The 14,211-nt window shown below is 38.9% G+C and overlaps 1 protein-coding gene across 1 annotated transcript in view; it reads left to right on the forward strand.

The window, feature by feature from the left end:
• Window positions 1-14,211, forward strand: part of LOC134823488 (double-strand-break repair protein rad21 homolog A-like) — a 901,854-nt gene that overhangs the window by 152,845 nt on the left and 734,798 nt on the right. The gene's annotated exons all lie outside the window — the stretch shown is intronic.

The following is a 14,211-nucleotide window of genomic DNA, read 5'->3' on the forward strand; positions in this document are numbered from 1 at the left end:
ATGCCCAAAAAAGCGGGCAGGACAAGATAAAAAATCAGAAATTGTTTAAAAATAACCAAAAATGTCAACATGGGAAATTTTACTTTTTTTGCCAAAAAAAAGAATGATACTATGGACTTGGGTTCTGCTTTTAAAACAATATCACAAAAAAAATTCCCCCACATTGAAAAAAACAAAATGAATACTCCAAAAATTTTCTTAAGAGGAAAATTTTTTGCGAAACCCAAAATTCAGTTTTTAAGCAAAAAGATATGATTTTGATTTTAAACTTTTTTCCAAAAAATAAAAAATTAAAAAAAGGTACACAATCGAACAAAATTTAAAAAGGGCCCCAAAAAGGGATTAAAATTTTGCCCATAAAGGTGGGTCGTTTAAACAATAAAAAGGACAACTTTCCCGAACAGGGGGTTTTTTTTTTGCCCCCAAAGTCTCAAAACATCCCTCCACCAGTAAAAAAAATTAAAAAATATTTAAAAGGGGTGAAACAATCAAATAATAAATATATTTAAAATTTTAGTTGTTCCCCCTTAAAAACAATAACTCGGGAAAATTTTTTAAAAAATCACCCCCCTTCTTAACGGGTCATTTTTCCCAAGGGGGTAACTCATATGACTTTTAAAAGGGTTTCATACCCCCTTTCCCCTACCGAAGGTTTGTGGGGCGAAGGGGTCTGTTTTCCCCCCTCTTCTTCTTCAGGGCAGGAACCCGATTTCTTTCCCTTTTTGCTCGTTCTTCGCTGGATCGTCCCGGGCAATCCATTAAAATCTTTTTTTGCGGGCTCCCTCAGTCTCCCGGGTTTTATCAAACCCGGGGGGGGGGAACCCCCGGTTGAAACTTGGGGCCCGGGGGTCTTTACTGGGGATAGGGCCCTACTACCTTGGGTCTTTCCCCAAACCACCTATCGCCCTTTGAATGAGGGTTTTTTTCCCCGCTCCTCCAAAAATGCCGGGTTAAAATAGCGGGTGGGGGAAAAATGTTCTTCCCCCCTTTTTCCCCAAACCCCGAAAGGGTTCCCTTTCTCCTGTCCTCCTCTGCAGCCACACTCTTCATCACCTTCTTCAGGATTTTACTGTTGCAGACCGTACCACTTGCACTGTTCTGTTGAACAGCTGCACTATAGTTCTGAATCCCTGACTCCACCGTTGTTTGGACTGTCTCCTCAACAGACGTCTTAAGCAACTGTAGTTGTTCGTCCTTCTGCATCAGCAGCTGGCCCTGCAGTCTGATCACCTTTTCTTTGTCTGCTAGTGCTTCCGTCTTGAAGCACTCGATGATCTCCTTCAAGAGATACATCTGACTACTCTGCCGACGAACAAGGTCCACTGCATCCACAATCCAGCCAGACAGAGTCTGTTTATCCTTAGTCTTGATCTTTTCACGACTATCGTAGTCGATTTCACGGTAGTCTATATGCAGGTCTTTTTCTAACTGATCGGACCAGCGTGCAACACAGCCTTCCACATCTTCCTGTTGATCATAGTTGAACTCCTTAATCAACTCCTGGGATCGGGTCAAAGTTGGGTCATCCCCCATAGTGTACTTGTATAGTAATGTACAAGCACACACGCAAAGGTAAACTACGCGGTAACAGCAATATTGACAACCATTCCTGAAGAATGCGAAACATCTCAAAACGAGGATTTTATCTTGGAAAAAGATAAAGGAAAAAGAAAAGGCTCGATTTTTGTTTAACTGAAATTCTTGTTTAGCTGAAAAAGAATGGTATTGTTTTCGTAAAATATACTTAATCGTTAAAGGACTGAATAGATATGATTATGAAGAGACAATTACTATTTTAGAGAACTGTGAACTTCATTTCAGCAGGCATAAGTCAAGACACTGGTGTAATTATCCCAGGCCCGGCTATGCCATGAAGTGAAAATCTATATTAAATCACGGCACTTTCCAGTATTAGCCACAATAATCCAGATGAAACTTACAGTTACATTTAAGCCCCACTCTCAGCCCCGCTCTCACTCTGGTAATTAGTGTTTTTGGCAACCCTGTACGGTGCACTATAACAGTATAACATTACACACATCGCACCAGTCCAGCGGAGCGCCAAGCTTCTATAATCATCCCCAGTGCAAGCCCCAATTACCAGCAAGCCCCAATTACAAGCCCCAATTACCAGCCTACGGCCCCAATTACCAGCGCGGCACCCGCACCCGACTACCATGAGCCTACTACCATGAGCCTACTACCATGAGCCTACTAGTACTAGTACTACCAAGGCTCATGCGTAGTCGGGTGCCGACTTAAACCCGAGACTAATTTCTCCTAACCAGTTAGATCACGGAAACAGCCCTTTTAGAAGCGTGAAACTAACTGGCTCCAAAACGTACGCTGACAGAAATTTTAGATGTTATGAAGAAATTTCCTGGGCAACAGGGCCAGCCCCTGTTGCCACTTCCGAGCACAAATCCACTGAAAGTTTTTAACACAATTATAAGGCTTCGAAAGTCTGGGATCCATGAATCCCGGGGTTCCGCGGGGTAAAAATTAATTGATTCAGTTGCTTCCGGACAATTTTTGTTTGCAAGACTTTCATCCCACTATAGCCGTGTAAGTTACACTGTAACATTGCCCTGTTACAGTTTTGGTAATCCAGCCGTCTCCCTGGCTGGAGCCAAAACTTATGAAATTCGAAAATCCTCTAATTACCAATTTTATGGTTTACATTGACTCAGATTATCCAATTCTGGCAATAAACCTTAAATTTAAACCTTAAATTTAACACATACCACCACTTTTCCATTCATAGGGTGATCCACATTACTGTTTATTATATCTTGTTTGACGATGCTTGTTTATGTATTTAGCCCCTGCCATTTTACTTTGCATTTATCCAAGTCTTTTATTAGTACAAAAGGTCAATCCTAAATTAACGATCATTTTATATCCGTAATAAAGTAATAATATGTGATAGATATCAGCGATGAAATATTCATGATGGTTCGTACACTTGGCACTGTAATTACATTATTATGTTTAAAAATTAATGAAATTACCGTAATTTCATTTTTATTAATTTGGAACTTGAAAAGTTATAGGTACGACTGAAACTTTTAAATTGTTTTCATTGAATGAGAATTACTTTGCCCGACAAAAATAAATGACTTTAAAACACAAGGCACCATTTCCTGAATTCACCCAACTATAATAGTATAAATATAATACATTAATCTCATAACACTAACATGAGGTCTCGGTCGATAGCCTCGACCCAAAGTTGATTGTCGGAGTAACTTAAACAAAAGTGACGGCAAAGGATTCACCGGACAACGATATATACATAAAACTAAAAGATCCCGCGTAAGGAGCTGGAATTGTACAAATTAAATTTCGAGTTCAACCGTTATACCCAAAGACAATATAAATAAATTATGGGAAAGCTAAGCAAAATTGTCAATGTCTTAGCAGATGCAGCTCAGAACTAAATTAAGAATTTAAAATTTAATAGAGATAATAATAATAACTCGTGATGACGTAGCGTTATAAACTTTTCAATTCAGATGCAAGCAAGATGCGACTTTGAGCTTCATAACCGATCAAAATTTGAAAAAGAAGAAATTCAGATTCCAATCATTTTCATTTATAAAAGACACCAAGACGGACCCCTCGCCTGTGGCTGTATTTATCCATGCAACGGTGAAAGTTTGTAACGATGATGATATGGACAGGTACATATTTGGTGTTTTCTGAAGTTATGATGAGATTTGTTCTTGCTATAGATAATTGAACAAGATAAACTAGAGGTGCAAAACTTAATTGCAAAGGATTTGTTTTGCATTCTTACCAATTAATTGGATATTTCCTTTAAACTGACTTAAAAAGTCTTTTTGTTGGCTTGATAATATCTGATTGGTTTGACGACTGTTCCTCCACAGCTGCGACGAAACATGTGACCCTGGAAGAAGGAAGAAACGATCATTAATCTAGAAGATGAGGACAGATACCGTGTTTATCAGGGGCCTATAATTGCCAAAACAAATCATACTTACCTTATCGGACCTTATTTGAACGGACATTAATTGAACGCTGGAGGCCCTAGCGCTCATCTTAATGTCCGTTCAAATAAAATCCGTTCATTTAATGTCCGTCCAAGTTAAAGTCCGTTTAATTTTTTTCAAAAATTTTTCCATTTCGAACTTTTTGTCCAGAATATGACAACTTTTAATTTCAGTGTATTTCAATAGCTACCATTAGACTAAACTATATTGTTAAATCAATGAAAACAAGTTATTATAAAATTTTAACGATCTAAATTGTAAATATCACATTATGGCATGATCACTATCTTGATCTAAATTATTTTGCCCATGCAGTTGATATACAAGGAAAAACAAATCAATCTCCTCCTAAGTATACATTTCCGAAAGACTTTGAGGTTCTCTCAACACATCAGCTCACTGGGCAACTATCAATATTTCAGAACCTGGGAGTATAACATTCTTTTCAGATTCACAGGCAGCAATCCTAGCAGTCACACACCACACGGTCACATCTAACTTAGTTCTTGATACCATTAACTACCTTAACAAACTAGGACAAACCCACTCAGTCAATGTCAGGTGGGTCCCAGGACATGCAGGTATTCCAGGAAACGAAAGAGCTGATAAACTAGCCAGAGAAGGATCACTCACAATCGCTCTAGGTCCTGAACCCTTCATCAGCATATCCGAAGGAGCAATTAAGACGGCAGTAAAGGAGTATTTACACGGAATTCATCTTCGTAGATACAGGAACACGGCACTGAGCGAGAAAGGGAAAATACCACTAACAATCCTACTCACCAAATATAAATACAGGAATCTTGGACTTGCAGGAAATCATCAAAGATGGCTAACCTGGCTCTTCACAGGACATAGCCCCCTAGCATACTTCCAATACAAGGCAAACAATTTCACATCCCCCCGTTGTGAACACTGTCCAGAAGAGGAAGAAACCTCGGAACACTTCATGTGTCACTGTATAGGATACATGACCATTAGGCTAAGAATTTTCGGTAATATATATTTCTAACCTGGGAAGACATAGTATCAGCTAGAATTAGTACGGTTATAAAATTTATCGAGGCAACCAATAGACTACTAAAGGAGGATCTTTTCGAGGATCCCATTAACCACTAACACAAATAGGACATCTTGCAGTTTTTCTAGGCACTGACCGTCCCTGGAAGTCCCTGTCTCCCCATCGTTAACCCGTAAGGGGTTGCACCAGGGGCGGTGGTAACAGCACTTCAAGACTCTCGGAGTCTGTTGTCGATATCTATGTATAATATATTTATGGTATATAATTTGGGAGTCTCTCTCTCCAGCAGCAGGAGTTGGAGAATGGGGACGCGTTGTGAAAGCCACCGCAAGGAAGGCTTACAGTCGACGCCGACCAATCAAAAGAAGACTTTGAGGTTATTTTTAACGAGAAACATTGGGCAAATGAATCTACAACAATAAGTTTTATCGACAACATCATAGTGCCGTATGTTAACGACGAAAAGGTTCTCCTTGGTCTGCCGGAGGCACAGAAATCTTTTCTAGTATATGATGTTTTCAAGGGTCACTTGACAGAAAAAAGTCAACGAAATTGTGGCACTCAACAACATAGTTCATGAGCTAGTGCCTAGTTCCCGCGAACATGACAAACTTGTTTCACATTTCAACCTCTAGATATTACGGTAAATCGTGTTGCCAAGGACATTGTCCGACGTTGTTATAGTTCATACTACTCAGGGGAGGTAATGAAACAGATAAGTGCTGGGAAAGCTCCACGTGATGTTAAGGTTAAAGTTGTCTAAGATAAAACCACTTCACGCCGAATGGCTTGTAAAAGTTTACACTGAAATGTAGGACCGAGGTAGTTTGATAAAAAAGGTTTCCAAAAAGCGGGTATTACTGATGCTTTAAGCATGGAATATTTAATGCACGAAAACCCATTTCATGAAGATGATATGTGATATTAGACAATAATCATGTACACATATTATAACATGTTTACTGATTAAAGACTGCTTTTCTTGCTTACTGTATGAAAAATGGATTTAAAAATCATTTGCTAAAATAAAAAAAAACGTTTAAAAAAGATGAAAAAAATTCGGATTTTTGATGGTTTTCATTGCCTTCTAGCGTTCATATTAATGTCCGTTCATAATTATGTCCGTTCAAGTAATGTCCGGCCAAATAAGGTCCGATAAGGTAATCTTTAACTTTTCATCGTTTTGAACGACTACACCAAAAACCATGACCGCACAAAACACGAGTAATTTCCAAATTCTGATGTTAAATACGGAAAATTATGGCTTGACCAAAATGTACATCAAATTCTATTAGTATTATCATGGTCATAGCGCACTACATAGAAAATAGGTTTGATACTGTTTATTTCATTATTTCAACTGTATATTATTAATTTCAGTGCTGCCAAGTTCTGCAGTGGACCAAAAAGGCAACATTCAACTCATCGCCACAACTCTGTCTCTATTGCTACTTCATTTTCGTATATAGATAAGAGAAGTATGAATGATTTAACAAGCAATTGGCAATAAAAACTAGTGATTATGAAGTATTATATTTTGTTTTAATCTTTTAGCAGATATATATTAAGGGGGGTTCACCCTGATTTTTTTGTGAAACTTGGTTTCGAGATAGCAGTTGACCATCAAACTAGGACCAGTGACCGAACTTTTGAGGGGGTCCCGGACCCCAACCGCCAAACGGTGCCCGCGGGGCAGCCACGCCCATATTTGGTCCAAATTAGGCCCAATTTAGCCAAATACCCTGAACATGCCCAAAATCCAGATTTTAGGTGCTCTACTTGTAGCTAGTGGTCCCCTGAACTCGTATATGAATTTTCATCAAGATTGGACAAAAAAATGACTGAGTTATGAGCAAAAAACCATATGACCATATTTGGGCATAAGCACCAAATTTGACCGAATTTGGCCCATAAATTTGTCAAATATCAATATTTTTGAATGAATCCAACTTTATATGAAAGCTAAGCCTATACTACACATTATCTATGATTATCAGCTCAGTATCTACCTAACTGCATGGATTCTGTGTTCAAATAATCGCAAAAAATGAACAAAATTGCCCATGTCTCAGTTCGCGATATTTGCAAAACTGATTTCGCTCAAAACAATAGAACTCAATAGGGTTTCATTATTTTTACATGAAATTTTCAGAATCAACGTAAAATCGCATTTCAACCTTAAGTTTTGTATTGGAATTTTGAGTTAGGCCTTTAAAAAAATTTGGCGGCCAAATTCTGAATTTCGCATTGCAAATTTTGGAATTTGGCCGCCAAATTTTTTTAAAGGCCTAACTCAAAATTCCAATACAAAACTTAAAGTCGAAATACGATTCTACGTTGATTCTGAAAATTTCATGTAATAATATTGAAACCCTATTGAGTTCTATTGTTTTGAGCGAAATCAGTTTTGCAAATATCGCGAACTGAGATATGGGCAATTTTGTTCATTTTTTGCAATTATTTGAACACAGAATCCACAGTTAGGTAGATACTGAGCTGATAATCATAGATAATGTGTAGTATAGGCTTAGCTTTCATATAAAGTTGGATTCATTCAAAAATATTGATATTTGACAAATTTATGGGCCAAATTCGGTCAAATTTGGTGCTTATGCCCAAATATGGTGATATGGTGTTTTGCTCATAACTCAGTCATTTTTTGTCCAATCTTGATGAAAATTCATAGACGAGTTCAGGGGACCACTAGCTACAAGTAAAGCGCCTAAAATCTGGATGTTGGGCATGTTCAGGGTATTTGGCTAAATTGGGCCTAATTTGGACCAAATATGGGCGTGGCTGCTCCGCGGGCACCGTTTGGCGGTTGGGGTCCGGGACCCCCTCAAAAGTTCGGTCACTGGTCCTAATTTGTTGCTCAACTGCTATCTCGAAACCAAGTTTCACAAAAAAATCAGGGTGAACCCCCCCCCCCCCCCCCCCCCCCTTAATAAAGGACCAGTTAACTGAAAAAAAGTTATCCTCATATTTTGACAGATTGTGACAAATAGCAAACTAAGCAACGAGTCGAAATTCCTAAATCTCTAGCTGCTCTCTAACGCGTGTAATTAGCGTTTGTATTATTTTGGCGATGACGTCATAAAGTCCCTTGCGCGCACAGAGTAGCTCGTGAGACTGTATTTTACAGGTAGAAAATGGACATAATACAATGTTTCTCCCCCAAATAACTCGAAAAGTAAGTATTTTAGGGTACATGTTGCTTCATAAGTTGTATATAAACATGGCCATTCTGCACAATTTGCACTCATTCAAAAATCTGTAGGGCCTTCATAGCCCAATTTACGAGATGCCCATATTTTAGCATGATTTCTGGAACCGAAAATCAGTTTTTCGCCAATAACTGAAAAAGTAAGCACTTTAAGGCATATGTTTGTTCGTAAGTCATATATTAATATGCTAATTACGGTTCTTTTGCACCCTGTCTAAAGACTCTATCACGATCCTATCGAAAATGGGCTCAGTACCACGCCCAAAATGGTTTTTGGCAAATTTCTCGAAAAGCAAGGATTTTAGGCCATGTGTTGCTCAGTAACTCCTATATAAACATGCATATGCCGCTAGGTTTAAGCCTATTTAGAAGTCTCTAAGAGAAGCAAGGGGTCGGTTACGTTGTTGGGTCAATATGGGCGTGGCCCTCCTGGGTTTTCTCCACGGTCAAAAAATGTCTCCAAACGAAAATCGTTTATTTATAACTTCGGGAAGGTTTGTGCAAAGTTTCGTGAGTATTTGAACATTTGCAGGTTCATTTCCATAAATGTCCATAAATGACTGGACTACACAACTTTAGAGTTAACTTTAGAGAAACTCTTAAGTCATTTATCTCAAATTAAGCTGTTAGTGTCCATGATCAACCTGTGGCGACAATGTTTAACGTGAAATGTAAAAATCAGGAGTAATATAAAAAGTGTATTTTTAGATTAAAGTGCTAGCTCATAGTTTTAGAATTGTATAGATTAGGTAACGTTGGTCGTTTAGCCATCTAACAATCGATCGTGCCGTAATATATGGCCAGAGAATAATAGGGTCTTGGAAATTCTATAGTTGTTCAGTGGGTCGATTGACTGAACACGTTTGCACTTGGTATTTAAACTTACCAGTAGTTTATTTATGTTATGTACCGATGATAATGCGATTAGGATAACAACTAGGTAAGCCGTAAGTCTAATTCAAAACACACCGCACACCGTACACACCAATCAGTATAACTATTTGGTAGACCGGGTATTTTGGCGGGAATTCTGTTCCCACGGCACTGTTCTGATAGAAGCTACTTCTACTAATAATCCCAGAGGAACGGCCGTACAGTAGCCAGACTTCTTGTCTCCTGTACTGGCTGACACATGTGGATTAAAGTTAGAAATTCCGCTATGATATATATAGATATCACCGCAGCCTTGGGGGCGGTACTAAATATTGCACGCGCGTGCGCGTGCAATATTTTATATCTCCACGAGGGCGCCAGCCCGAGGCGGAGATATTTTCGTATCGCACGGAGGGCCCAACGGGCCCGAGTGCTATACGATAGTTCCGCCCTCATGGCGAGAAATGATATCGTGTATATCCATGAGCGGGCGCTTTACAGTTTTCAACAATCATAGCAAATAGAAGTAAAAGATTTCGAACTAAAGCTGCAAATTTAATAGAAAATCATGCTTTAGCCTTTGGTGTAAGATGCAGAACAGGGCAACATTACTGATTATATAACACAATAGAAGAATTGAAATCCCACGTACTATAATAATGTTATTACACACCAACCATATTGATGAACAGTCAACGGGATGTTAATCATTAACATAGATTAAAAATTGTGTATCTCCGTCAATCCATACTACGAGTAACACAGAATTCCTGTTACCATGACAACACGTCAGATGTACAATGAGAGTTAATCAGTAGACAGTGTGTAGGGCCGGTCAAACAAGCTTAAAATATCAAAAAGAGTGCTCGCCATAACTTTAACAACTGTGTAACTACAAACTGAATGCCATCTGCAGTTACCAAGAGTCAAGAGAGCTCAAGATAACGAAGCACGAAGGGACATTGAATATATATATAATATATATATATTTTACGTTGAGTAAAAGATCAAATTCATAACATCAATATTAGTGGTATAGTTTCAAAACAAAAAACAGGGCAAAATTTCTTTCGGGAACACAATAGAATTACACGTAAAATTCCGGCCTAAAATTTCAAGAATTATTACTCAAAATAGCTTGAGCAATTATGGAAATGGAAATCAGTTGAAATAAACAATGGAGCGTGTATGGTGTATACTGTATAAACATCAACTCTAGACTTTAAGTCGCCACTAATTGTTGCAACCATGGTAACACGTCACGTGTTCAATGTCAGCCAATCATATTGCACTGCGTGGTATAGGGACTGAGGCCGATAAGTGATATAGTGCATTCCTTGAGCCGTGGGAACCATTAAGATGTAGTGTCAGTGACATAAATATGGTGACTGTACGTGTCTTGTAATAGTTAAAGTTTAATAGTTTAGGCCCCAAAAATTTGTTTGAAAGTGAAAGTGCTCCGGGCTGTATTGTTACTTGTCACGTTAACTGTCGTCTGCTCGCGTGCTGTATTTTAAGCGGGCTGGACGCGCACTGTGTCTTGTTACATCGGGCTGCGAGAGGTCAGAAGACAAAATATAGCCCGCTGAAGACAAAATATAGCCCGCTGCTAGAGCAATTATATTTATATCCACCATGGTGGATATAAATATAATTGCTCTCGGAATTGAACAAACTCCTACTTATCTAGATCCTTTCTAAATTCGTTAGAGTTTCATGGACTGGGAAAAAATAATCGGTACAGTCTCCCTGCTTGTGTAATTAAGCAATGAAAACAATCCAAAATTATCACATTATATGACATAAGTTGTAATAGCAGAAACTTTCTAACCGTACATTCACCCGCCACTGTTCAAGAAATTATGTCACTGTTTAAAATCATGACGTGAGCACTGTACATACAATCAGCTATTCCTTTAGTTAGGATGATAGCCAAAACTATAAGGATTTTGGAGAACTAGGGTAATAGTCATAATTCTAAAATTTGAGTGAGTTACACGTGTTTTATTGACGATGATAAACATTTGCAATGTATTACGCTATGCAAGCGCGCACTGTGACTGAGGGACTTTATGACGTCACGACGCCACAGCTTATTATTGCAATAACACGCGTTACACGTACGCTAGAGAATTGGTTCTTTCGGCGATACGATTCTTTACCAGTTTGTCACAGCTGATTTAAATCTTAGCCAAATTGGAGACTACAAATTTTTCAGTTAACTGGTCCTTTAAGAGCCATGAGTATAAATGGGAAACTTCTCGAAAAAAATGAAACATTTTGTCAAACACTGTGGATTACAGAATCCCACGAGCTTAAGATGGATAGGTACAGCAACCTTCAGACAGTTTCGCTGTGGAAGTGGGAGCTAGTGGGATAGTTGGTCGTAGTTGGGAGGGAGCTGCTAGGAGGATAGGGTTTGGAGGAAGGGAGTTGAAGATGTTGGTTAGGGAGAGTGGTAGAGAAGCGGCCCACTGCTCCAGTTGGATTTATTTGCTGTCGAGGAAGATGGAATGGGAGTTTAGGAAGGTAGGAACTTAGGGAACACTAACAGCTAGAAGAACCATAACGTTATCTCGTCGTCAATTGCGAGGCCTAACAGGTTACTTCAAGTGTTTGCCTAGTCGGAAAGTGGTCTAAGATCAGACTCGACTGCTGGGGCGCCTGGTACAGAACCGTCCTGCGATTAAAGCCCCGAAACGGGTACCAGGTTTGTGGCTGATGATTCCGATGAAAGTTCCGGTGAGGGAGAGATGTTTTGGTGAGAGAGTAGCTGGTTTGGGAGTTTGATTGGTGTGGTGTTTGGTTGGTTGTTGTGTGATTACTAGTGTGGTTCGTTTGTTCGCAGTTATAACTGTGTTTCACCCCAGAGCCATGAGTAATGGGAAACTTCTCCAAAAAAATGAAACATTTTGTCAAACACTGTCACTTATAAAGATAAGTTTACAAGTTTTCAGTATAATTGAACCGAACATTTTATTTTGATATTTTCGTGAATATTTGAAATAACTTTTTGAAATTCATAGCTTTCTAAATTATATTGAAATAACGTGTGTTATTATCCTCATGAGTTGAGGTTGGTATCGATTGATTAAAAGACTAAATTGATTCTTCCCGTCTTCTCTTTTGAGAAGATGACAAGCAGCGTCATTTAATTGATGGTAAAATTGGTGCATATAATCAGATATAAATCCCTGTAGCAATCATTTTTCCAGTAGCAATCATTTTATCTCCAGTAGCAATCATTTTATCTAGCTTATGCAACGGTTTAAATCGTCTCTTATCAGCTGTTTTATCAACTTTAACACAGCACCGTGCTGTACAGCCCGTTTGTTGTACAATTGACAATGGAATTCAACGTAGCAGATCTACACACACAAGAGGAAGCTTTGCATTCATCAGTGGAAAAAGTTTTAAAAGCTGTCAATACTGCAAATACTGCGAAGAACGCTGTCAATATTGAAAAATTTGAGGAACTGAATCATGCAGCACTCATGAAATGTAACAAGGACACGATGGCAAAACTCATTGAGAACTTAACCAAATCACTGATCAGTAACATTGTTTTATGCAAATCTGCAGCCGGTACCATCGATTATGTTAAGTCAGAACTGATAAAAGTGCAGAGAGAGCAGCTAAAATCTGTGCAGGAGACTGTTCAAACTGAGATTAAAACGGAGATGAAGACATGGAGCGAAATTGCCAGGAAAAACTGCGACAATAAAGCTCCAACTTTGAAGACAGTGAAGAAAGCAGTACAGTCTGCTGTTCAAGACGACGCTCGGAGCAGGAACTTCATCGTCCACGGAGTTCCGGAGGATTACTCCACGTGCCCCGCTGATTTAGCAGATGAAGTACTGGACAAGATTTTGCAACACAATAACCACTCTGATATTGTAGCTGCTAATCGTATCGGTGTGAAGAAACGGGAGGATGGTAGGCCGAGGCCAATCAAAGTGACTATGAATAGTAACGAATCAGTGAAAGAGGCTCTCTCGAGAGCAAATCATTTGAAAAAGTCCCTCTGTACAACCTACCACAGCTGGTTCGTTGCTCCAGATAGAAACCGAGAGGAACAAGCAACACATAAAAAACTTGTAGCTCAATTAAAGGAGAAAATATCTGCTGAACCGTCGAAGTATCACTATATTAACGACGGAAAAGTTTTGAGTGTAGTGAATGCATATAAGAGATAATTAACTCGATTAATCTGTTATCTTCTTTGTTGATTTGTGTGCAATTGGGCTGAGTTTAAGAGTTTAGAATAAAGTGCGTGATTTCGCTGAATTTCAAATTTGGTATAGCAACTCGAAGTGCAGACTTTTTGAGATCTGATGAAGTATGGCCAACGGGATTGTTACTCATATAATTTCCCGTGATGATTTTTGGACCATACATTGCTGAATAGCAATCGTGAAGGAAGTCTCACCAGTAGGTTTTATTTAACTAGGCTAAGTTTTCATACGCATATTCTATAGACTATACATTTACTTACTATGATTTATTAAAGGTTAATTTCTGCCCGATGGGAGTGAGATATTGTTTGGTGTGTGAATTTTTTGATTTTATAAGTTGACTTGAAATCCCTTAAGGGTACCGGCAAAAAAAAAGCTGGTTTCACAACAACATAAACTTCGGTGCGCAGTCATTTTACTTCTTTCTCCTTGGCCTTAACGAGATTCTTGTATTGTCAAGTCAAGAGTGTTAGCCGTCAGGGCTCCCGTTGACCAATTTACGTTTAATCCGTTAAATTGGACAACAGGAGTCCTAACGGAGCCCTAAACTTTCGGCCCTGGTGTTACTGATCGCAATATAGCGGCGTGGATGTGGATTTAGGCAACGATGGGAAATTGGATAGTGTTTGCTCTCTGGTAGGTTTGACGGTCGTGACCATCAATTTCTATAATTTCCACCTGTGGACGTCAGAGCTTGATACAATATAGATAGTATCGTGTGCATATGCTTAGGGTTATGTTCGTATCATTGGAACCCTCTCTGGAGTGTATCTGTAAACAGGGGAGATGTAGGTCTAGACCTAGTGTTCTGTGTTCTTTCATATTTGTGGAGACTGGAGATGAGAC

This window comes from Bolinopsis microptera, chromosome 11 (genome assembly GCF_026151205.1).
Source record: "Bolinopsis microptera isolate Bmic1 chromosome 11, MBARI_Bmic_1.0, whole genome shotgun sequence".
Taxonomy (NCBI): Eukaryota; Metazoa; Ctenophora; class Tentaculata; order Lobata; family Bolinopsidae; genus Bolinopsis; species Bolinopsis microptera.